General features: G+C 49.3%; 1 protein-coding gene and 1 pseudogene across 8 annotated transcripts in view; both read right to left on the bottom strand.

Annotated features, from left to right (window-relative positions):
• The window catches only part of LOC117218845 (uncharacterized), a 220,613-nt gene that overhangs the window by 148,683 nt on the left and 49,309 nt on the right, over window positions 1-22,621 (bottom strand). The window lies entirely within an intron of this gene.
• Window positions 21,446-21,544, bottom strand: LOC117218859 (U6 spliceosomal RNA; annotated as a pseudogene).

Below are 22,621 nucleotides of genomic sequence, written 5' to 3'. Positions count from 1 at the left end.
GATGACGCGATTCGATATCGCCGTGCCGGCCCCAGAAACCCCGTAGACGCGGTTACCATCGATTACGAGCGTTTGCATTTAGCGGTGCATTTTTATTCTATTCGTTACGCGCTCGCGGAATTTACGAACGTTCGAGTCGCTGGAAAACGGTTCGAGTTTCTAATTGCGAATAGTTTCGGTGACGAAATGCAATGCCGCGTTCGCCGAGGTAGACTTTCGTTCGTTCACTGCTTGGAATTTGCATGGACGAAGTGTAAAAAATAAAATTAATCTCGTTAAACGAATTTCGTGTAGTTTACAGCCGATTGTAATTTAAATTACAGACACGATGAATGAATAATCAAAATTCCTAGCGCATAATTCGATGAATACTGTTGTAAATGCACCGTAATTCTTGCACGTGTTGTACGTATTTCCCTGTAACGTATTCGTTAAAATAATGTCCTAAATATTTCCTTCGAAAGAATTAAAAAACTCATGCGCCGTAAAAAAGAATGTACACCTTTTAATTCAGCGGATGGACTTTGAAATACGATTTAGAACGAGTTTATTAAATTGCTAAATCACTTTTTCGAAGATTTCGCAACAGCGTATCGATTGTTACGTGGAAGCGGACGTTACTTTCGACAGACTTTATATAATCTATATAATCGGACATTAAAAAAACACGTATCGATGGAATTCTGAAATAACGAACGGCTATCCTCGCGAGAAGCAGAAAGAGCAGAAGCGTGTTCAAAGTCCTCGAAGGATTCCTCGAATTCCCGACGCGATGATCTAATCGCAGACAAGTCGGAGTCCCACTTTTTATCGAAAGGACCGTCGTAACATTTAACCTACGACATGATCCTTCGGAGGCGAAAGGTTAATCGCATAGCACTGATCGATTCCAAGAACGATCGTAAAACCAAGACGAAATTTACATCGTTCTCGCGCAGGCTGCGTGTTTTCGCGATGACACTATTGTGTGTTGGATCGATGCAGCCATTCGAGGACCACTGACAACGTGATCGGAGAATTTTTTTAAATGGGATTACAGCGTAAATACCGGTCCAAATCCATCGGGCAGGGTAATAAATTTTCATTTTACTTCAATTATCAGAATTTAGGTAGAAAATCGATATTTCGCAATCGGCTGGAAGAATGTTAATTGCTCGAACGTCCGTTGTCCGTGTACACGACGCGATCGGCAAGCGCTGGACTGATTTTACGCGACAACGTGATTTAAGGCGTGGAAAGTGGATAAAAAGCGTCGGGGTTGACGAGAAACAATCCCGAACATTTGTACGAAAGTAAAAAGAGCGAGATAACTAGCCCCAACAGCTATAAATTCCGGAGTTAAATTGGAAAATCGTACGGCATCGCGTTTAATACCCGGCGATTAATTTACTGCGATTGCTCGATCACGCGGATTTATTCCTTTGGTCGCAAAGAGCGGAGCCGACGTTGAGCTCCGCCGAAATATCCGGAAACTGTCGGCGCTGCGGCGTCGCGGCGATTCCGTATAAATTCGGTAATAACGACGATAGGTCGCGGCGGCGCGACATTTTATTGTTAACGTCTAATGAGATCAATGATACCGATCGTAAAAGGTTAGACAACAGATAGCAAAGGGTAAAATAACGTTCTGACCTTTTACGATCGGCGGTGTGATACCGATATATGTATATACATATACGTATATATATGCATTACGCGGCGTGGGGTGCACAGTTCCCTTGATTACCAGGCTTTTTGCGATCGCTTACGTGTGCAAACCGAATTATCTGTCCGCGTCGATCGTGCTGCCGCGCCGCACCGCCTCTTATGCAATGATCTCGTTCCGCCGCGCCGGCTGGAATTCATTGTTTTCCGTGTGCTCGCCGAGTGAGGAAAAAAGAAAATCACTGTTTCCATTCTACGTGACTTTTCGCAGTCGTCGTCGCGCTCCAGACCATAAACGTATCAACGTCGCGCTCCAGATTTCCGCGGAACCTTTACTCCCGGATGGGAAACGCTCTTTATGGATCTGCTGCTGGAGTTTCTTGGAACCTCTCGTACCGACGATATGAAATCTTACGATGTGTACGCCAAGTGTTACCGCAACTAACCGATACGGTTTTTTTACACCTTCGTTGTTCGACCATCGGACCATCGTCTCGCGCTTTAAAACGACGCCGAACGCGATTCCGCGGTGTCTTGTACTCGCACGCAGCTGCGTTTCACGCTTTGTTACGTATTACGCTCGCACGATAGTTCCCCGCCGCAGTTGCATTTTCCATTTTACCGCTGCATCGTAGATGTCTTCGATAATGTGCTCAATCTAATTTCAATGTTCCACGGGAATAATTAACGATAACGATGCTTTCGATCCACGACCACGAGGCTAACACAACCGCGAGTTTATCATATACAGCATTTCCATGTTAAACGCGTTGCCACAATTGCACAACGTTTTCTGTTATTTGTACAATCTAATCTACCACATAAACGTACGTCTAAAACACGGCGGAACGTAAGCCGGTCGTACCGCGCGTCATACAATTCTCTGCTATTCATGCCAGATATCCTCGCGGCTGAATGCTTTTCGACTACATTTCGACCGCCACGCGTTTACGTTCTTTGAAACACGAAACGAAGGCTCATGCCGGAGAGTTCAACGCGGTACGACGTATTTCGTTTCAATGATATTACCGATCGAAGTTGCACGGTGTCGAACCGTGTTCGGCCGTCTTTCGGTGTGACAAGCACGGTCTGAAGACTTGCACCTTTTGTGCAACCATTAGCACTCTTTTCTCTAGTTTGGTAACCGGTACAGGTATTACTGGTTTCGTATAACTATGCGATGATGGAGCTGCGACATAGATTAATTAACATTGCCACTTTCGTGGCATGCGCTACTTTTACGGCGCTTCGAAAAATGGATACGCAAAGGTTAGCACGAGAGTGGATCATTTAGCGACTTTCTCGGGTAAAGTGCTGAAAACTGTTCTTCCCTGTCCGAGGTATATTTCTTCCTCATTTAATTCCGTTGTTTAAAGCTTGATATAGTTTATAAAAGTATTCCTTCAACTTGGAGACAAAAGTGGACAATTTGGGAAGAGGAGATACGATTATTCAAATACTTGCGGCTCGTTTTTATAATTGTAGACAATCGGAAGCTATACAAATGAGTCACAAGGCTCGTATAATCGTATCTCCTTATCCCAAATTGTCCAAAATTTGTTTGCAATTGAATCTTAAAAATCAGAATAAATGTCTTACTTCAATAAACTCTATCTAGCGTTAAACGACCAATTAAACCACGGACAGCGAGAAACAATTGTTTACCACTGTACCCGTGAAAGTCGCTGAATGATCCAGCCTGATCGTGCATTAGAAAATTAGCGACCCGTCGTTTCGACGGGTTCCGCGAAGCCAGCGTTGAATAAGTTGTAGAGATTATAATGTAACACCAACCGATCGACCCACGCGATAAAAATCGGCGCAACCCGAGTCTCGTTAAGAATGAAACGGCCCGCCTCTCTATCCGTTACGCCAGAGGCCCCGACGGGGCCCTATTCCGGCCGGTAATCCATTTCGAAGAGACTCGAGCAGCGCGCCCCGCTACCGAACTCGATTTCCGCCTTTCGATTTTCCCGACTTCCCGTCGCACGAGAGAAAAAGAAACCCCCCGAAGAGCGGGAAACCGCAGCGCGAGAGGCTGGCTCGCGATCTAGGCTAAATCATCGACGTCCCGGTAATGGATTTCCGGCTGGCTGGCAGCCGATTATTACCGATCAGATTGATGCGCCGCCGCGGCATCGTATCGTTATCGCGAGGCATCGGCACACGCGATTGCCGGTCTCGGTGCCGGTCCCGGTCCAGGATCATAATGATGAATTAGATCTCGCGCGATCGACCGGCGATCGAGACGGGACGGGACGGGACTGGAAGAGACGAGAGGAGACTGGAAAAGACGGGAGGAGTGGCGAATAGAGGAGAACGCGTCTATCCGGGATGCCGGGATGCCGGTTCGCAGAGGCGGCCGAGAGATCGTTCCTGTGCGGTTTCCGACGATCGTTGAATTCCACGATCTGTCCATCGACCTCTGATCCCGTGGCCGACGACGCATGAACGGCAAAAATGCCGGTACACGGCTTCACCTCGCCGGGCAACCTCTGCACCTTTGCCATCGCGGATACCGGTCCCGGCCGATAAAAAGGCTTCATTATATCACCGGCCGGATTAATACCGAGCCGAGCCGTGTCGAGCCGAGCCGAGCCGAGCAGAGCCGGTCTCTGCCCGGCCGCAAACGTCGACGCGGTCCGCCAAGCGTCAAAAGGAAGCGATCGACCGGTCGGATCCAGCCGATATACAAACGAGTCACGTCGGGATTGTTTTTCTCCCCGAACGCGTACGATCGAGCGTCGGGAAGCCGATCGCCGGAAAGTAAACGTTTTCGACGCCGATCCGGGCCAGTGTCCGCCGATTCGATCCTCGACGCCGACACACCTTTCACTTGGCCTGGGTGTCGCGTCGCTGTTAGGATCGCCAGAACCGCGGAAAACGCACCCGGGGACCAGTTCGATGATCGTCGCCGGCCTTCGAGCGGGAAACAACCAGGGAATATATACTTACATCGTGATGTAATTTCGTGATCGCGCTGCTCGTGAGATTTTGTGAACCGTCGCGGGAACAGTTTATTACGCTTTTAGGAAGCCGATCGAACAGATCATTTTCATTCAGACGAATGCGGTATTCTTCGTGAATTTTATACGGATTCGCGACATCTTCTTTGCAAAATACTGGACTGTAATTCGATTCTAGAGGCAGCAAATATCCTGTAATTTCTGAAGCACGAGATTAGTGATTAATATCGCGACGATTGCGCGCTCGCTCTGTCCAATATATCCGGATAGATTGAACGGACGACCGTGTAAAAGGAATTTGTACGAACGGGTAAATTGACTGCTGTGAAAATCGAATGTTAACGAAACACTGCAATCGCGTTGTGTAAGCTCGAGTTACATTGTCGAATATATTTTACACACGGTATCGGTATCGCCGACGATAAAGTTAGTAGACTCCGGCTATAAGTGGACCGCGTGAAACGCGTTTACCGAGCTAGACAGAATTTACAATAATTTCATAATTCGCAGGCAAAGTATGCAAGCCTGTACACTTCTTAATATCCCATAAATTCATGGTTTATCATAAAGTTGGCACGGTAATTAATTAATGCCAGAAGCGGCTTTTAATGCGACACCGCGGAACGACGACGACGTCGACGTCGTCGACGTCGACTCATTAATATTAATATCGAGCCGGATTGCTGTATAGTCGTTCGAGCACTTGACACCGCTGTTGGAATAAATCGTATATCTGGAGTCGAAGCTAATCGAAACAATTGCAATAGGATCGAGACGAAGAAAGTCCATGGTCTCGATCTCGCAGAAATTCAAATGATTCCAGGACGAAACGGTGATTCCTGATCGGCATTCCTTGAACTATCGGTCCACGGATTAACGCCTATGCAAATTAATCGCCACGGGGATAGGAGGGAGACAGAAATTATTTTCATACGGAGCATTTCATGCTAATTATGTCTCGCGTCGGACCTGCGCTGTATAAACATCGGATCCAATTATTACATCACGCATTACCCAGCAGGAAAAAACGGATAACGCGGTATAAAGTTAGAACGGACCGTTTAAATATTTATACGCGGAGGTTGCTCAAATATTTATACGTTGTAATCGCGTACGACGCTCGACTAATTTGCGCTTAAAAATACCGCGTCCGGCGTATATTATTTCTAATGGCGATGCAAATAGAAACACGCCTTTCTCTAAAACAGACGGTAGAAATGTCGGTGTTACCGTTTTAAATTAAATTCACAATAAATTGTTATCTTCCTTTCGACTATCCAGTGCTAAATAATATCGCGCGTACGTCGAGCAAATAAAAATTCACGCAACTTCCGAAGACAACGATCGAGCCGAACAGTTCCTGGCGAAAATCGCGAAGGAGCAGTTATCAGGAGATACGAACGATCCTCTGTGCTCGTAATGGAAGAAGAAAGGAGACTGCCCGGCACAATGATAGAACTCCGAGGAACAGAATTGTACGTACGTAGGGAGCAGTTGAATTTTCTAATCGCACGCAGACTAATTGCTTCGGATAACACTCGCGCGGGCAAACCGGTGATGAGGAACAGTATTGTAAATACCGTGCGTGTATCAGATTGCACTCGTTACACGGCGCACGCTAATTTACTCGGCAAACTGGAGGAGGCTGTGAGGCTGAAGCTGAGAGGCCGCGTCGTCGCCGGAGTTCACTGACTTTCATAATTCAGGCTGCGTTATTGCACAACTAATAATCCCTGCCGAGGAAACGTGGTCGGGCTTAATGCTCGGACATGGTCCGCTAATTCCGCGCCGCGCCGTGCCGCGCCGGTTAATCGGAGCCACGGCGCGGTCATTCGGACCGACGTGTATCTACCTGTCAATAACGCCGATCCGCAAGTGCGACACCAATCTGTTTGGGTAGCTTTCGATGCCAACGTATCGCGGGGGATCTGTCCTTCACGGTTCGTGGGAGTTCTCGCGCGAAACTGTTACCGCGCGCGATTTTTCCTGCCACCGCGGCGACGGGACGATTGACAGTCCGGCAAAACACGAAACTTCGCCGCGTTCTAATCCGTCGCGGCGATCGCGAATTTCCTACGGAGATTTCAATTTCATTCTCCGATCGATTCCTTTTACGGCCAGCCCGTGTATCGCGATGAATATTTCAAAACGGATTTACCGGAGGTTAACGATATGCGTTCCCTTTAAACTTGGACGATGATCTAATCCGCTTGTGTCAATGTTTGAGCGTCGGAGCGGACGCAGACGCGCGGCAAATATAAATTCGAACGGTTCCACGCTGTAAACACTGCAAGCAGCTAACGAGCAACTGTAGGAGATCCACTTGCAATGCTGCGAAGACTTCGTATGTAAGATGTAAAAAAACATTAGCAAAAATCGTCGATGTACCATTCCTTGGATTATGCGAAAAATACAAGGGAGAATTCGTGTTGTCAGATTGCAGGCTTTTGTGCAATTTTCTACTTTCTTTTACCGATCTTTTAATTATCCTTTTTCTCTTTTTTTCTTTCTTTTCGTTCTTGTGGTATCGTTTCTCTCTCTCTCTCTCTCTCTCTCTCTCTCTCTCTCTCTCTCTCTCGTTGTAACAAAAGGTTCATCCCGCTGATAAATAAATGTATTATTATTATTATCATTATTGTAACATAATATCGAGAAGTCGTCGCGCAACTGCGGTAAAATGGTGCGCCGCTTTCAGCGACGCGACTTTATTTTCGAAAAATTGGATCCATCGGTTCCACGAAACGGTCGATCCCGAATCGATTTTTACCTGACACTAATTTCCCATCCCCGGGGCCGATCCGAGCGGACAGGCCGGAGGTCACTCGTTCGTAAAGCCGATGCGTAACCCGACCTGGCCGCGTCCCGCAGGTCGTAGCCTGCTGTTTTTATCTGGCCATATTTCAGGATGATTCTACGCTTAATGTTCCTCCTCGGCGAGCCGTGGCCAACCCTCTTTACGAAGCGGCCACGGTGACAACTTAACCCGGGGATCGGCTGCGGCCGGGCGACCAGCGTCGTCGCTTTACGAGCGTGTCGAAGCGTCAAGCTGAACCCTGACCGCTTCCACGACAGCGTTACCGTCGACGGAAAGGCGACTCCGGCGCTCGTTATCCTCACTTCCGAGACGGCACCGTCTCCTTTCCGACTATTTCCACAATGGGCCGCTGTCTAGTCCCGACAATGTCCGCTAATTGCTTTCGGCGACTGCTCGGCAAATACCTGGATGGGATTCTCGAATCCCTCGGAACGGTTGCACGCCAGGTTCCGGCAGGCTGGCCTTCCACCATTTTCACCGTTTCATTATTTTTAATTCGTTCCAGTTCGAACCAGTCTGCTCTTTCGGTTCGAAAGCCGTGGAATTTTTAATCGCCGCGTCCGAGTTGAAGTTTCGCGTTTATGGCTCGTTAAAAAAGGCTACGAGAGAGATAGCGCGGTATGATTTCGATATCGGCCGATTTCGGTTTATAGCGCAACGCAAATTATCATCGCGGGAAATCGTCGAATTTTCGTCGAAATTCTGACGTGGAAACTTGCACGAACATTAGTAACTTATTTGCGACTGGGCTTGACGTTTGGCCAGCAGCAAATGAAAAAAGAATTGCTTATTTTTATAATTGCCGATTGCCAACAATTATAGAAACGAAGTGCAAGGCTCGAACGATCGTATCTCCTCTTCCCAAATCGACCATTTTTGCTCAGAAGCCGAAGAAATATTATGGAGAATAATTTAATGCACATTTCTCTCCCGAACGATGGAACTACGAAACGCGGTGGGTGCCCGATTACTGTGCGTCCACCGGTATACAATTCTAACTTTACGACGCGCGCATAGGTATAACTCATTTGGTATACTGTAAAAATGATTGATATTATGTTAAGGAGGATAGACAGGCTCGGAACGAATGGATTCTAAATTACCGGGGGGAAAAAAGAGAGTCTGCATTAATGAATTGGAGACCGGTCTGGTTACAAGATAAAGCTAGATTTCATGCATCAAGGATACCGATAAAAAGTTTAATAGGGTGTGAAATTTTACTGATGTAGTTCCGCGCGTTTTCGCTGTCAGGCCCGTGAATAATATTCTCCGCGGAATTATATATTCCTGGGCAAGCGGCTGCTCGAGAAACGCCGAAGAATGTGGTCACTTAGAAACCTGCCAGGTCGTTGGAAAAGAAAAAACGTGCCTTGCAACGGAGTCGTTCGATTTATATAGAAAATTGTAACTCGAGAATAAAGTGAAGCATCCGCCGACTCTTCGCAGTTATCAATCCTCAATTTTTTTATATAGTTGGTAAACATTTCGATATTTTCCAGGCGATACGATTTTCTTCGTTTCGAGGGTCTACGAAGGATAGCAATCTTTCGGCTTGGTTCAACGATAAATTCGAAGGTTTCGACAGATCTTCACTGTCAGATAAAGTTAATACGAACTTGTACGTATATTTAATGATTTGAAAAAGATATAGACGTTTAACATTTCACAGAATTGAGATACGGAACAGTAATTTTCGTCCAGCGTCTCGTTAAGCCGCGAAGATTAAAACGCGAGGGAATAAAATAGAAAAAGTCGAGGTTAGCTGGAAATGCAAAGGACGATGCGAAGGAGAATCGAGTAATCGACTGCGACGAGCCAAATTAGTTGTCGCTGCGCCATGGTCGCTTTCCTCGATGCCGGAGCAACGAGTGCAGCGATTGCAGCGAGTGCGGCGAGTGCAGCGAGTGCAGCGGATCTCGAGAGACCTCGGTGGGCTGCGAGCCGAAAGCCGATTTTTGCGCGAGCAGATTATGTATCTGCGCGGACGCAGGCCTCCCCATAAAATCGCTCCATTTCCGTGGCTCGGGCAAGGTCAAGCCCGTTTCCATCGAGAGCGGAATAACGCTCAGCGGGTACGCGGGCTATTCGCGAGCGAGGGTACGGGACGAGCGTGTAAACGTCGCGTATTTCACGCCAATGAAAACCGTACGGATCATTACGGCCGATCCGGGCTCGACGAGGAAATTCTCGGTTGCGGTCGTTGCGTGTATAGTAGGCAACGTTACGGTCACGTTGGGCCACGGAGAGCCACGAGAAACCCAAATGAGACCTCAACGGAGAATGAGGAACGGCCCACTCCGCGGCTGGCGAAAGTAGAGATCTCGTCCGAGGACGTTCCCGAAGTCGAGGAAATCTTACTCTTGACACGATGGTGTTGTCAACATTTTTATGGGACACCCGCTCACCAGCTGGTTCCCGGATTTTTGTAACGCATGGACTACGTATTTGTTCGTTAAGTTTCGTATGATCGTACGAACATTGATCGTCGCATTGTTTTCTAGCGATATTTTTAGCACAAGTAATCATAACTTTTACCAAAAATCGATGTACACTCGCACCCCAATCTATCCGGAAATCCATCCTACTAGTCTCAGTAACTGGTCCACCCAGGTCGATAGCAAAATTTTGGACCAGTTACTGAGACTAGTAGAATTCATTTTCGGGATTTTTGTCATCTGTCCGGAAATCAATCCCACTAGTCTCAGTAACTGGTCCCCCTAGGTGGATAACAAAATTTTGTGGACCAGTTACTGAGACTAGTAGAATTCATTTTCGGGATTTTTGTCAACTGTTCGGAAATCCATCCCACTAGTGTCAGTAATTCGTTTTCTGGAGTTTTGGGAATCTAAAGGCATGTCATAACTTTATCTCTATATAATGTTGAAATTAAGTTTTATGACATGCGCCTTCCCACTCCCAAAGTGGCGGGCTCGGCTCTCACAGCTGCGGATTGCATTTTCGATAAGAAAAAAAGTTACTTGGAATGACCTCGTAGAACAGTGCTGATAGAAAAGATGGCACAATGCGATCGAATGAACGCTCCAAATGATCCGTGTCTATATTTTTATAAATCATTACGCATCGTATTAAACATCGTGCATAAAACTGCATTCGTTAAACCTTAACAGACTCGAGGACCGTTTTTAATATTTTGACGACGCCTTCGTCGCGAGATTTGCTTAAAATATAGTTACAAAGATTTTTACACGGTCGTTAAAGCTCGAGAGTTTTCATAAAGTATGGAAATGCGCATTTTGTTCGATACGATACGTTCGCTTGTTACTGTCTGCACCCGTACCGTATATTATTTGAATAAAAAATGAAGCAGAGTCGTGCGAACTGGAGGGAATCCGCACAGGACGATGTTTTCAATAATTTTATGAAACCTCTGCGAACGAGATCTGCTTACAAAGTAGTTGTAAAGATCGTTGTAGCGTATTCTTGCGACGTAAGCATTTTCAGAAACCAGGGAAATATCTGTATTTCGTTGGGTGCCGTGTGCACGCTTATTACGCTCGTTGCATATTTTTCGAATAAGAATGAAACGATATGGAAGCATTTCTCATACGCGAGTTTATTTTACGACGCTTAATCCCATATTTACAGGCCTTAAGCGTTTCCACCTTTTCGCGCGTTTGTAACATCGTGACGCAACGGTCTGCGCGAAATGATGGAGGAATATTTGGTACCATTTCTATAACGCGTTTCTCATCGCGCGCTTTTTGAGCGAAGATATTCGTTGCGATCCTGCGACGTTTATTTCGATATTTATTCGATCCGTACATTATTTTTTTTCGTCCGAGGAAATCCTCCGAGTGGAGAGCTTTCCCGAGCAAAAGGTTAATAAGACAGAAATAACGCAACGGCGCTCGATTCGCTTCGCGAACGCCAGAAATCTACGATTTCCCAAACTCTTGCATCAGCCAGGAAAAGATCGAAAGAAAAGTCGCCCGAATTCCGCGAAACGGCATCGTCGAACCAACACGATAGAGCAGCGAATCCGGGCCGAAACTCGAAGGACCAAGGCCGTTGGCCACGACGCCGTTCGATAAATCAGCGGATCGTGCAAAAGGGTTACAAGTATTTCACGAAAAACCGGTCCGAACGGTCGCGAGCCATTCCGGTATGGTATCCGCGCATGTTGGCTCTGGGTCGACGGTTTTGGCGACATAATTGTTTCGGGGGAACAACCGAGGGTACACGAAACCCCTTTGTTCGCTCGAGGTGGTTCTCCGTCAGTCCCGGAAGTCCGCGGAGTCACGTCGTTAATAAAGGGCCGCGGGCCCGCGAGGGGCGCCACTATGAGCTCTCTTTAGCCAAAGATACGTGACGTTTATGGCGGAGGACGGTATCGTAAAGGCCGGGCCCCGCTCGGGCCCTCTCTCCGACGTCTCTTTCTCTCCCGCGCGCTCCCTCGACGGCCGCAGCGTCGCGCCGCGCCGCAACGCGCCGCGACGATTCGGTGGGCGTAAACGTAACGCTGCTTCCTCCTCGATTTCTTCTTCTGTCCGGCCGCAGCCCGGTCTCCTTTATCGCGTTGCTCCTTTTCTGGCCTCCCCTTTAATCTCCCTGCGATTCGTTCCTTTTCGTTTACCTCGGCCACTCGTCGTCCCCCCTCCCACGCCCCTCCACGGACCCCGATCACCCCGGTCTCTTCGTTAATTCGAACCCCACCCTGTACTCCGGCGTTTTTAGCGTCTCTCTTTAATGTCACTTTTGGGGCAGTCACGGTTACACGCGCAAAGGCTACTTATTGCAGACCCCTCCCAGCTGAATTTCTTTGAAATCCGAAGGTTGGGCGACGCGGCTTCGTCGTGGCATTTATACGGCTTCGAGTGCAAAGAATTAATTGTATCGGAGGCTCCGTAAATTCAGTTTTTATCGTAATATGCGCGGGCCAGTGTCACGTTTCCCGAAAATTTTAAAACGTGTAAAAATGTTGAAACGGCAGATGATATAAATTGTACAGTTACCATGAATTACAATTTCATTTTCGCGATCAAGAATCGCTAATTAGTTGCTGAACAAAGAAGAAAAGCTTTGGAAAACGACCGGAGTAAACCGGGACTTCTTTCAGCACGACAAAGAAATAATGACCCGCGTGCTACTATCGATTAAGGTAAAAAGAGATCGATTTTTCGAACTCGGTAAACCGGATTCCCGCTCATCTGCCCCTTTTTCTGGCGGAACACGCCGATGCACCTTTTAATCGTCCACTTTATTGGCACCGGGATCCTTTTGCCCTTATGCGTTTCATTACCTTGTTCTTCCGTCGTTCCTCTTTACTTGTTTCTGATTAGCGTTATAGTCTCGACCTTGTTTCTCAATTTCACGTGGCCGCGGAGCCGCGTTTTTGCTGGCCTCGCGCGATGCGCTTTGGCGTTCGATGCACCGAATGTATCGAAATATACACTTTGAAAAGTAAATCTTCTATCATCGGACCATATAAAAATTGACTGTACAAAAAAATTTCTCAAACACCGTATGTACATAAGAAATTTGTTAATCTCGAACAGAAGAAGCAGCTTCGCTTCGTCGCCGCGTTTTCCAATAAAAGAAGCTCGAAAAAGCGAATCGAGTCGAAGGGTGAGAAAGCGGGTGGGAAAGCGCAGAAAGATTGTCGCAAGGATTTTCATAAACGAAGCAGCTTAAACGTCGTCGATTAAAACTCGCGCGGCATAAAATATGGGTTCGTACGTGCGCCGCGGCATCGAAGCATAATATAACGAGGATGGGGTCAGAAGCAAAGTTATCGCGCTTAATTACCTGTTGATTGCCGAAGCAGCTATCGTAAAATACTGTGAAACCGTAATTTACATTTACGAAGAGATTTATGCGCCTAATAACGTTGCCGACACTTTCGATCGTATAGAAACTCAATTAAACTTAAGCCGCTTTTGAGCATTTATTATGCCATTTGCTTCGCTAATCCCGAATCTTGATGGCTTCTTCGATAAGCGAGAGGATTACGCGGCGCAGGAGGACATTGTGCAATCTGTAAGAAACAGCAAAGAATCCTGAACGCGGTCACCGTATTTTCCCATGTTTAATTACTCGCCATTATTTTTCCATCGCGTCCGTTAACGTCGACCGGACGATAACTCTTCGCGTATCCCATCGATTCTATTTAGCATATCGTTCGCATACAAGTTATTTAATGCTACTGGTAACGATCAATTTCAAGCTTTAATATCCTACTCTTATAGACCGCTATCCGCAGCTCATCATTATATACAGCCGTTCCTTTTGCCCAACACTTTTTCGCATAATACATAGCACAGGAGAAACTGAGAAAGGCTGTTCACGTGCCGAGGAACACGACAGATTCGAACGTTCTTCTCGTCGACGAGTCTGTCGCAGGTTTCAAGAACGAGGTCTTCCCTTCGCAACGACGTCTTTCAGCTTCCGACGTCGCCTTCCAGCTCACGGCCAGGTATACCCAAGCAACTGTTCTCCTATCCGAACGTTCCTAATCGCCGCGAACAACCTCGGCTCGCTCCACGATCTTCCGAAACGACCGCTGAATCAGGGAGAGCAGAGAAGTGGCCGGCAATCGCGAGATTCCGTCAATCAGCGAAGCGAGCGCGGCTCGCTGAGAGCCGGCGAGATAAGGGGATCGGAGAGAGGCGGTGGGATCTCTCTCGGTCGGCGAAAAAAAGGAGGAAGGGTGCACTTAAGGCCTGCCGTGTATCAATGTCCGAATCACGGGTATTGGTAGCCGGTCGGTCGGTCGGTCGGCCGGCCGGCTCTAGCGGAAAAGGGCAGAAAAAGCTGATACCCAGGATGGGACGGCGCGGTGCGGCGCGGCGCCACCTTACGCTCCCGTCTCTTAATTTAGACGCCGCCCCGTGAAAATATTCTCTCCCCCAACCCCGGGCCGGTCTACCACGGGGCCCGGGCCGCGGCGAGGGACGCTGGTTATTGCACCGTCGACTATAGAAACGCCGTAAACACGTCGCGGCCGCCGGAGACGGGATAAAACGTCGGTTTTATGCGAAGGCGTTACCGGCCGAGGGAGATTCCCCTTCGTGATAGAGACATGTTTTCAGGTATTACCCGGCCGTGGACAGGTACGGGCTCTTAGAGCGGCGTTACGACCGCCTTGGAACGCAAGCTCGCTCTTAATCGGAAGACACCGGGGCCTCTCCGGGTCCGGGGCCCTCTCTGCCTCCTCTGCCTCCCGCCCTCCTGCCTTCTGGCCGCGCTCGAGGGAAGCCGTTTCCCTCCAAACGAATCGGACGGCCCCGTTTTTACGTCGATATTTCGGATCGCCGCGCGGCCGCGATGCCGTCGAACAACCCGGACCAAGGTCCCTCGGCACCGGTCGCGCTCGTAATCCGATTAGGGTTGATCGTGGACTCGCGTCTGCGCTTTCGGAGCCGGTGTTCCGCTCCCTTTTCCCTTCTTATCCGTCGGATTTAATGCTTCGCGCAACGATGCGCCGAGAAAAGGCCCGGGAGGAATTGTCGGGTTGTTTTGGTCGAGCCATTGTTCGTCGCGCCGATGCTTCCTTCGGAAATCTTGGTTACGACGGCTGGAGCTGCATGTTCCGCTTCTAGATGGTCCAACAAGTTGCGGATATCGGACGGACGGTTTAGGATTCCGCCGGTGTGCATCGATTGTTTTCTGTCTCGGTTGCTTCGTTTCTATGCGGGGCATTTATTCGGCTCCCTTTAGAGGACTTTGGGCGCTGCAGACTTTATGCTATGGGTGCTTTCGTGGCGGAATTTGTGTTGCCAAGACGGGCGTACGATTTATACGTGGCAATTAACGAGAACCAACGCTGAAGAATATTTCTCTGTTAATGTTTAAACGTTGACAAACGTGTATTAAAAAAGTAACAATATTTATTCTCTCGTTTCAAGATTAGCGTTCAAGGATGCTAAACGCCAGAAGAAAGTGTACGTGCTGGTACCTTCGAGTACAAGACAGTTTCAGACGATTCTCGCGGTATCTCTTCAGAAAAGAAAAGAACAGATATATTTTAAAAATCGTAGGAAATACGTAGACTCGTTCTACGAAACGTTCGAAGCACGAAATCGAAGGAAAATCGTTTAGATCCGATGGGATCGGCGAGCCGCAAGGGAAGCACCGGCGCCCATATTTATGCGGATTCTCGGCGTGCAGCGCCGCGCCGGTCGCTTTTTTTAACTGCCGACGGCGTTAAAAATCGAAAGCTGAATGCGCGCGGGAAACAAAAACACAGGTGCGTGCATACTTGTCGGGCGGAGAGGCGATCGGACGGATCCGTGACTTTGAGCATATTTAGCCGTCGGGTTGGCACGTCTGCCTACCAACTACGTACGAAGACGCGGAGAGTGTCGTGGCTGGCGTGTCGGTATGACAACCCAGACAACACGTCCACGGAATACGAAAACGTTGTCCTTCTTGCGAACGGCCAGCAGAGACTCCACCGTCGCGTCGTCGTTCACCGTTTTCTTTCACCGTGTGAATCGTATCTTTTCAACGGTTCGAACGAACGCACGACGAGCCGTATACGCCGAGAAATTCAATCGCGAGCCTACCTGCCGATTTTCGGTCGCGAACCTAGAGAGAGACTTCGACGGCGAAAGGCGCGACGAGATCGAACGAATTCGGTATTTTTTTTTTAACGATCGAAAGAGCCGAGGAAGAGCCGCGAAACGATTCAACTTCTAGGCGTTGCTACATTTGCCGAGCTAGTAACGGTACGAAAGGAATGTTGCCCAACCGAAGATGCGGAAATGACTCGAGTAAAATGTTGCAACGAAAATATTGTATGCGCATGTAGATCATTCGGAAAATATTCCTGGAATTTTTATTCAATTATGCGCACTCCGGTGCACGCAAACATTTATAAACCGACGAAACCTCCGGCGATCGCTTCTATGAAATCTAGATCGTGGAACTAGTTGCTACAAATGGATTCGATAAGGATCGTCGATGTAATACATATACACGGACGTAATTGGGGCCGAGGCCCGATGCTGTTTTCGTATTCCGCGGAAATAATAATCTCGCGTTCAACGAAATCGATACAAAATACCCTACGATTCTACGATAGTTCTTTCACCTCGTCTAGAGCCGCTTCTGTCGCTGCCTTAACACTGCTTAACGCTGCCTTCGACGCTTGTCTTAACGTATTAGTTCGAGTCTTTGGCAATGATTCCTGGTCTAAGTCCGCTAATTCCTTTGTCTTACGTAACAAAGGCTTTCCCCGCGGAGATCGTCGAATAAATAAAATCGCATTCCTAAAAAAGGTCCCGCACCCTAAACATTTTCAACGCTTCAAAGCAACGCCCAGGTATCGTCGAAACGAAAACCAGGAAGCGATTTGTCATGTTTTCCACCGGCAGAACTATTTCCCGGCTCTGCGCGGCAGCCGTCCATTCGATCATCCGGCCGATAACGATCTCGGCTCGATTTCCTCGGGCAACGCGAGATCGGCGAGTGGTTCGATAAAAGTTCGACAACGATTCCGCCATTAAGAACGGCTTCCGTCGGTGGCCTGTGCTCGACGAATCGCGAGGAGAACGCGAGGAGGACGCGAGGAGGACGCGAGGAGGACGCGAGGAAACGTCGCGTCGCCAGCCTCGGCGAGCGTCCCGGTAAAAAATCGTTATCTGACCGTGGCGCAGCGTCATTTGCATTTTCATAGGGCCGCGAGGTGTAGTTCACGGCTCGTTAGATCGGCACCGGGCTACGGGAGCTATCTGCACGCGCTTCGACACATTTCACGCATCTTATTCGACTCGTTAAAGTCTCCGGGGCATCGCGCGGCGCGGGATCGCGAGCGGGAGCGGGCGCGGGAGAGGGTGCGGGAGCGGGAGGAATCGCGTTCCCGGGTTGTTTCGCTCGCGCAAATTCGACCGCGCCGCATACCGGAAGAGCGAAATCGTCTCGGGCTCGAAATATTGTAGCGCGAGTCTCATTAACGAGAACTTCTCGGCTGATTGGAGCGTGCGGATGATTTTTAATTGCGGGGCTTGTTAGGGGGAGAGTCGGAAACGACAGGATAACATGTGGACTCCGCGCTCGCGGTGCCTCTTCTCGCGGCGATATTCGCTCCGGAATGCGGTTAGAAGCCTCTTGGGATTGCGCGCTCTTTTTGCTGAACCGGCAGACCTTTCCTGGGCCCGGCATCGCCCGATTCCTGCCTCGCGATCAATTAATCGTTGCCCGTACGCTCCGCGATCTTTGCGCCAATTCTTGTTTTGGTAGCGTTCGGCGCCGTTCGTAATTTCGACGATCCTAAGACAGGAAATTGGAAACCGGTATTCGACCGGTGACGGCAGGATACGTTCGGCGTTAACTCGGCACAATCGAATCTGCTTAGACGGCTCTGTTCTCGAACAGAGAGTCGTACCCCTGGCAGAAACGCTCGCCAGCTGTCGTCCGATTCCGCAAGCCGGACAATCCGCGCGTCTCGGCTCTATCAATCGTCTTCCCGTTCCGATATCTCGTTATCGACGGTTTCTCGTGGCCGCCGGTCGGCCGGATAATGCCGTCGCGGTTCCTTTTCACGCCGGGCGCCGCTTCCAGCCGAAAGATAAACGCGTGCCGCGCACGGAAGACATCCGACAATTCGCCGGGGCAATTAAGTGACGTGACTCGGCCGATTCGTGTGCTATGGAAACGTCATGGCGCGATTAAAGGAGCATTCCCCATCCCCCCCCCCCTGGCACAGCCTTCCGCCTTACCTGGGACACCTGTAGGAACGAGACCGGGCGCCGGGAAACGGAGAGCGCGCGCCGTTCCGTCGGAACGAACACCCGGCTCGCTGTCATTCATCGGCCCGACCGGCAATCCTTTCAACCCGCGCTCGTTTGGGGGACAATGAATCAATTTGAGTGAATGGAGTGTCGTAAAGTGTCCACGAGGTGTAACCCGAGGTGCGACGACGGTTGAGTTGGGTACAGAGGCGCGTCAATTTGCTTCGGATTCCTTCTCGTATCCGACCGGCTCTGCCAATGAAATCGTCCGATTCGCTGAAAAATTACTTCCTCGCTTTATTTTTCCCCGTTCGACTCCGCCGAGGGACCTCGGCGACTCGCGATTCGCCTGCCGGAAGATCGCTAATGGACTTTCCAGTGACGCTGCTCGATCGCGATGCCTGTTACACGATTTTCTGCTACACCGTGGCTCCATTTTGAAAGCGCGCGCCTACTTCGTACGAGGATTTCGTCGATCATTCTCCGCATGCATAGTCTTTTTCAAGAGAATTCGTTTATTTCATCTTTGTCTCGGATCACTGGGTCCGGCTTTTTATGGAAAATGATCATTGTTCTAGAGGAAATTTTTCTTACATTGTGCTGTAACTTTTCCCACAGACAAAATAATTTTATCGTAGAAATCGTCCATCGTCGATTAACCAATTGTTTAAATTCTTTCTTGTAATATAAACAGTCTGCAGTATAATATAAAAATTCTGCAAATAAACCGAGCAGTTCCAACGTTAAAAAATGAAATGAAAACAAGGAACCACCGACATTGCTAAAGAAGGGAACGTTGATTCGCGTTGCGATCGCCGCGGACAATTCTTCTTTTCTATTCGAAAAGAATGAAGCTCGCGCGAATCCACGGGAACAAGCCGGTCCAAAGAATCTGAAAGACGAGGAGACGCCGATTGATTCCAGCGCGATCCTCGGCCGACCGCACGAAAGCTAATCAACACCGGGAGCAGCTGTTTCGCGGAACCTGCAAATAGGAAACGGTCGATCTCCGTGGGAGCAAGGCGAAGGAAGCCCGAAGATCGAGCAGCAGGAGCCGACGACAAAACGCCGGCTAATTTCGTGAAATCCGTCTCCGGCTGGCCGAGAAACTAATAGGCGAGCGATTACGAGCTCTGGCTGAGAAATTGCACCGCGGAGATTCCTAATCACGTTTCCCCGAGACAAAAGCCCGCGCGCGGCAGGAAAGACGAAAACGAGCAGCAGGAAAATGACTGAGGGCTACGCGGAGCGACGAGGAAGACGGAAGATACGAAGGAAGAGGCGAAACGAGAAAAAGTGGCAGACCACGCCGGGCTCGCTCGAGGTGGGAACAAAAGCCACCTTTCTTCAGTTTCCCCCCTCTCTCTCTCCCCCGCGCTCGACTCCTCGACTCGCCTCTCCTCTCTTCGCCGCTTCTACGTCTATGGAGAGGCTTTTGGCTCGCCACGTACAAGGATCGCTCTCCCCGTTCACCATTGTGACTTCTTGCACGTATGAAAAACCACAAACCACCGACGTTATTTCGCGGCTGCGAACACGAAGGGTCTCCCTTTCCACGAAGCCCAAACCACGTAATACCCCTGTGGCCCCCCCTTTTCGTCGCGCCTCCCGCCTCCTCGCTGCTTTGTCCCTTCGTTTGATCCCGCTTCTTGACCATTACGCCACGGACCCGAATCAGCTCCTCGTTTGATCGACAGTTCGAGTCCCAGTCCGAGTTCGAGCGTCCCGCGATCATTATGGTGTCACTTATCGAGAGGGCTCGGTCGAAAATGGACTCGAGGAGATTTTTAGGGGCTCGCGTGCCCTTTCCCTTCCCCATACTCGGGAGAAGTCGCCCAAGTTTTGTGCCGGATCGGCGCGCGTCGAGGATGCATTCACGGTATCTACGGATGATAAACGCATCCGATGAAACCAGCTACGCGTAAAGCCCGTTGCTCTGCAAGCTGTGTTGCACGAATATCGAAAAATCGATTGCGAAACCGTGTCTGCAGAAACGTTCGAGCATTCGATACCATGTTTAGCCGAGAATTACGTGGGCTTTAAATCGTACCGTGCGACTAAGATTATGAATGAATAACTCGTTTGACTTCTTACTAGCAATTACGATGTTTCCTTTCAGGCGGAATCGATCCGCGCGAATATCGCGGAACCCATTAACGAGCCGTTTAGAACTGCATCGAATTCGAGCACAGTCGATTTATCCGAACGGCCTCGTCATATCTTATCGGATCGAGCTCGATCGAGCCTCTCTGATCGGCGATAAGAACGCTCGCTCCGATTCCGCGTGCAAACAGCAATATTTCCCGATAGCTGTACGAACTAGCTGCGAAATCCGTTAACGGAGGAACGAAGCGTGGCCGAGGAATCTTGACGCGGGGATGCGACGAGCCGGCGGCTGCACCGAACGAAACTTCGGCTATCGGCGCATCTATCCTGAAACGCAGTCCGCGGCGAGACCCGGCCGTTGCGCGAGTCATAGCCCGGATCTCTCGATCGCAGAAAATCGCGACGGACGTTGACGTTTATCGTGGCCGACGATCGCGTGCCCCGAGACAAACTATCGAATCGCGCGTCCGCCGGTTGTCGAGCCGCGGACAAATTAAACATGACAAGGTGGCCGCGATACGTGGGCGAGAGACTGCTCGCAATCAGTCGCAGTTAGAAGCCGACTTTATGTACTGTCAGCTCACAATGGAGGCGAAACGATTCCGCGACCACACGCCGATCCATTCAGCGGGTTCCTCTCCCGGACGCGCAACGGCCGGGCCCGAGAAAACTTGTCTCGAAGCCGAGCCGAGCCGAGACTAGCCGCGCCGAGTTGCGAGCCCGGTCGCCGGATATCTGGTTTGGGAGCTAAACTTTCCTACAACCGCGGTGCCGAACCAGTCCGCCGGACTTTTCTACGCCTGTGGAACCGCGTGGTCCGCTCCCGACATGCTGCCACGATTTTCCTCCTCGTTGTGCAAGCGTGCCGAGCATCGTGATCGCCGACGGAACCGTTCGAAACGAAAGGGAGCAAAACCCCGTAACGATTGAACGGAACCATCGGCGGTGTAAAGCCGATTTTCGAAAATGTTGACTCGCGTCTCGAAACGCGATCCATGCGCACCGAAATGTGTGAAAGGACGAGCGATATAAATTACAAGGCAACAATAAATTCATTTGACTCGACGTTATCTTAACCAGATAACACGCACACAAATAAGCACGGATCCGAGATCCGTACGATACACATCCGCGTTGCAAACAAGGAGCAATATTTGCATAACGTGCAACGAACAATGCATGCCTAAAAACAACACGCGCTACGATCAAGTAACCGTAAAATGTAAGTGTCCGAATGCTTCACGATTTAGCGTGTCGATCTGGCGCAGCAGCCGTGCTAATCCTCGCTGTATCGTTGAAATTTCAGAGGAGTCGAGCCTCAATTAGCTGGGCTAAGTAGAGTGACACGAACATTCGAGGCTACTTAGCTACGGTGTCGGATTTAATCTTCATTGATTTACGCAGTGCCCCGTTTCCCGAAGCTCCGCCGTGTACGCGTCGCTGAAGGAAGTAGCTATTTTTTGAATTGCAAAACGAAGACTATTTATTTCGACCCACGGTATTCCCATTTCGTACGACTCTCATTTGATGCATGTGAAATTGGCCTAACTAGTTCTTGTACATGGAAGCTTTCGAGGTTGTTGAAAAGATAATTGCGTTCTCTCGAGAAAAAGTAGTTGTTAAAGTTGTTAATATCTAGAGTAAATTTTTCCCTGTTTCGTTTTACAATCTTCTGCCATCTTTCTGGCTTCTTCGAAACCTCATTCTCGTACAGGTCCAGTTTTTCGTTTGCAAAACGATTTAATAAATTTTACACGAAGGACTGAAATTAGTTTCCGATCAACCAAATATTTTATAACGATACAAAGATCTCTCAAATCCCAGAAAGAAATTGAAACGATTGAATTTGGATGGGCGCTCGGTTAAAACGAATCAGGATGCGGAGCGTGGAGAACGTGTCAGTCTCTTGGAATGGAACGTCGGCGTCAAGAAAGAAGACACCGAAAATGGCCGCCGAATTGTGACCACCGGACTACCCTGACCCAGAGAGAGAAAGAGTGACAGAGAGTGAGAGAGAAAGAGAGAGAAAGAGACGTCGCGTTCGCAGCGATTCCGAACGCGTCCGAACAATAATACGAGTCGCGGTGTAACTCAATTCCGATGCTGTCAGAAACAATGAGAACGAACCGAGTCACCGGTGGAAACGATAAAGCCAGCTGCTTTGTGGTCCATAAATATGTCAATTGCCGATGGTAGCCGGTAAGGGCCGCGCGGCGACGAGAGGAGCCGCGTTTGTATTTTGAGCGACAGCCAATATTTAACTCCGGCAATGGCGATCCGTGCAACCGGGACAGCTACGACCCGAGGGGACTTGCCGAAGACAAGTCTCGTGTGTTCCCTGTTCCCTGTACCCTGCTCCGTGCACCCTGACGTAAGCCGAAGGTCGAGGATTGCCGTGC

This window comes from Megalopta genalis, chromosome 4, assembly GCF_051020955.1.
Source record: "Megalopta genalis isolate 19385.01 chromosome 4, iyMegGena1_principal, whole genome shotgun sequence".
Lineage (NCBI taxonomy): Eukaryota > Metazoa > Arthropoda > Insecta > Hymenoptera > Halictidae > Megalopta > Megalopta genalis.
The sequence above is the reverse complement of the archived record's forward strand: the minus strand, read 5'-3'. Positions and strand labels throughout refer to the sequence as shown.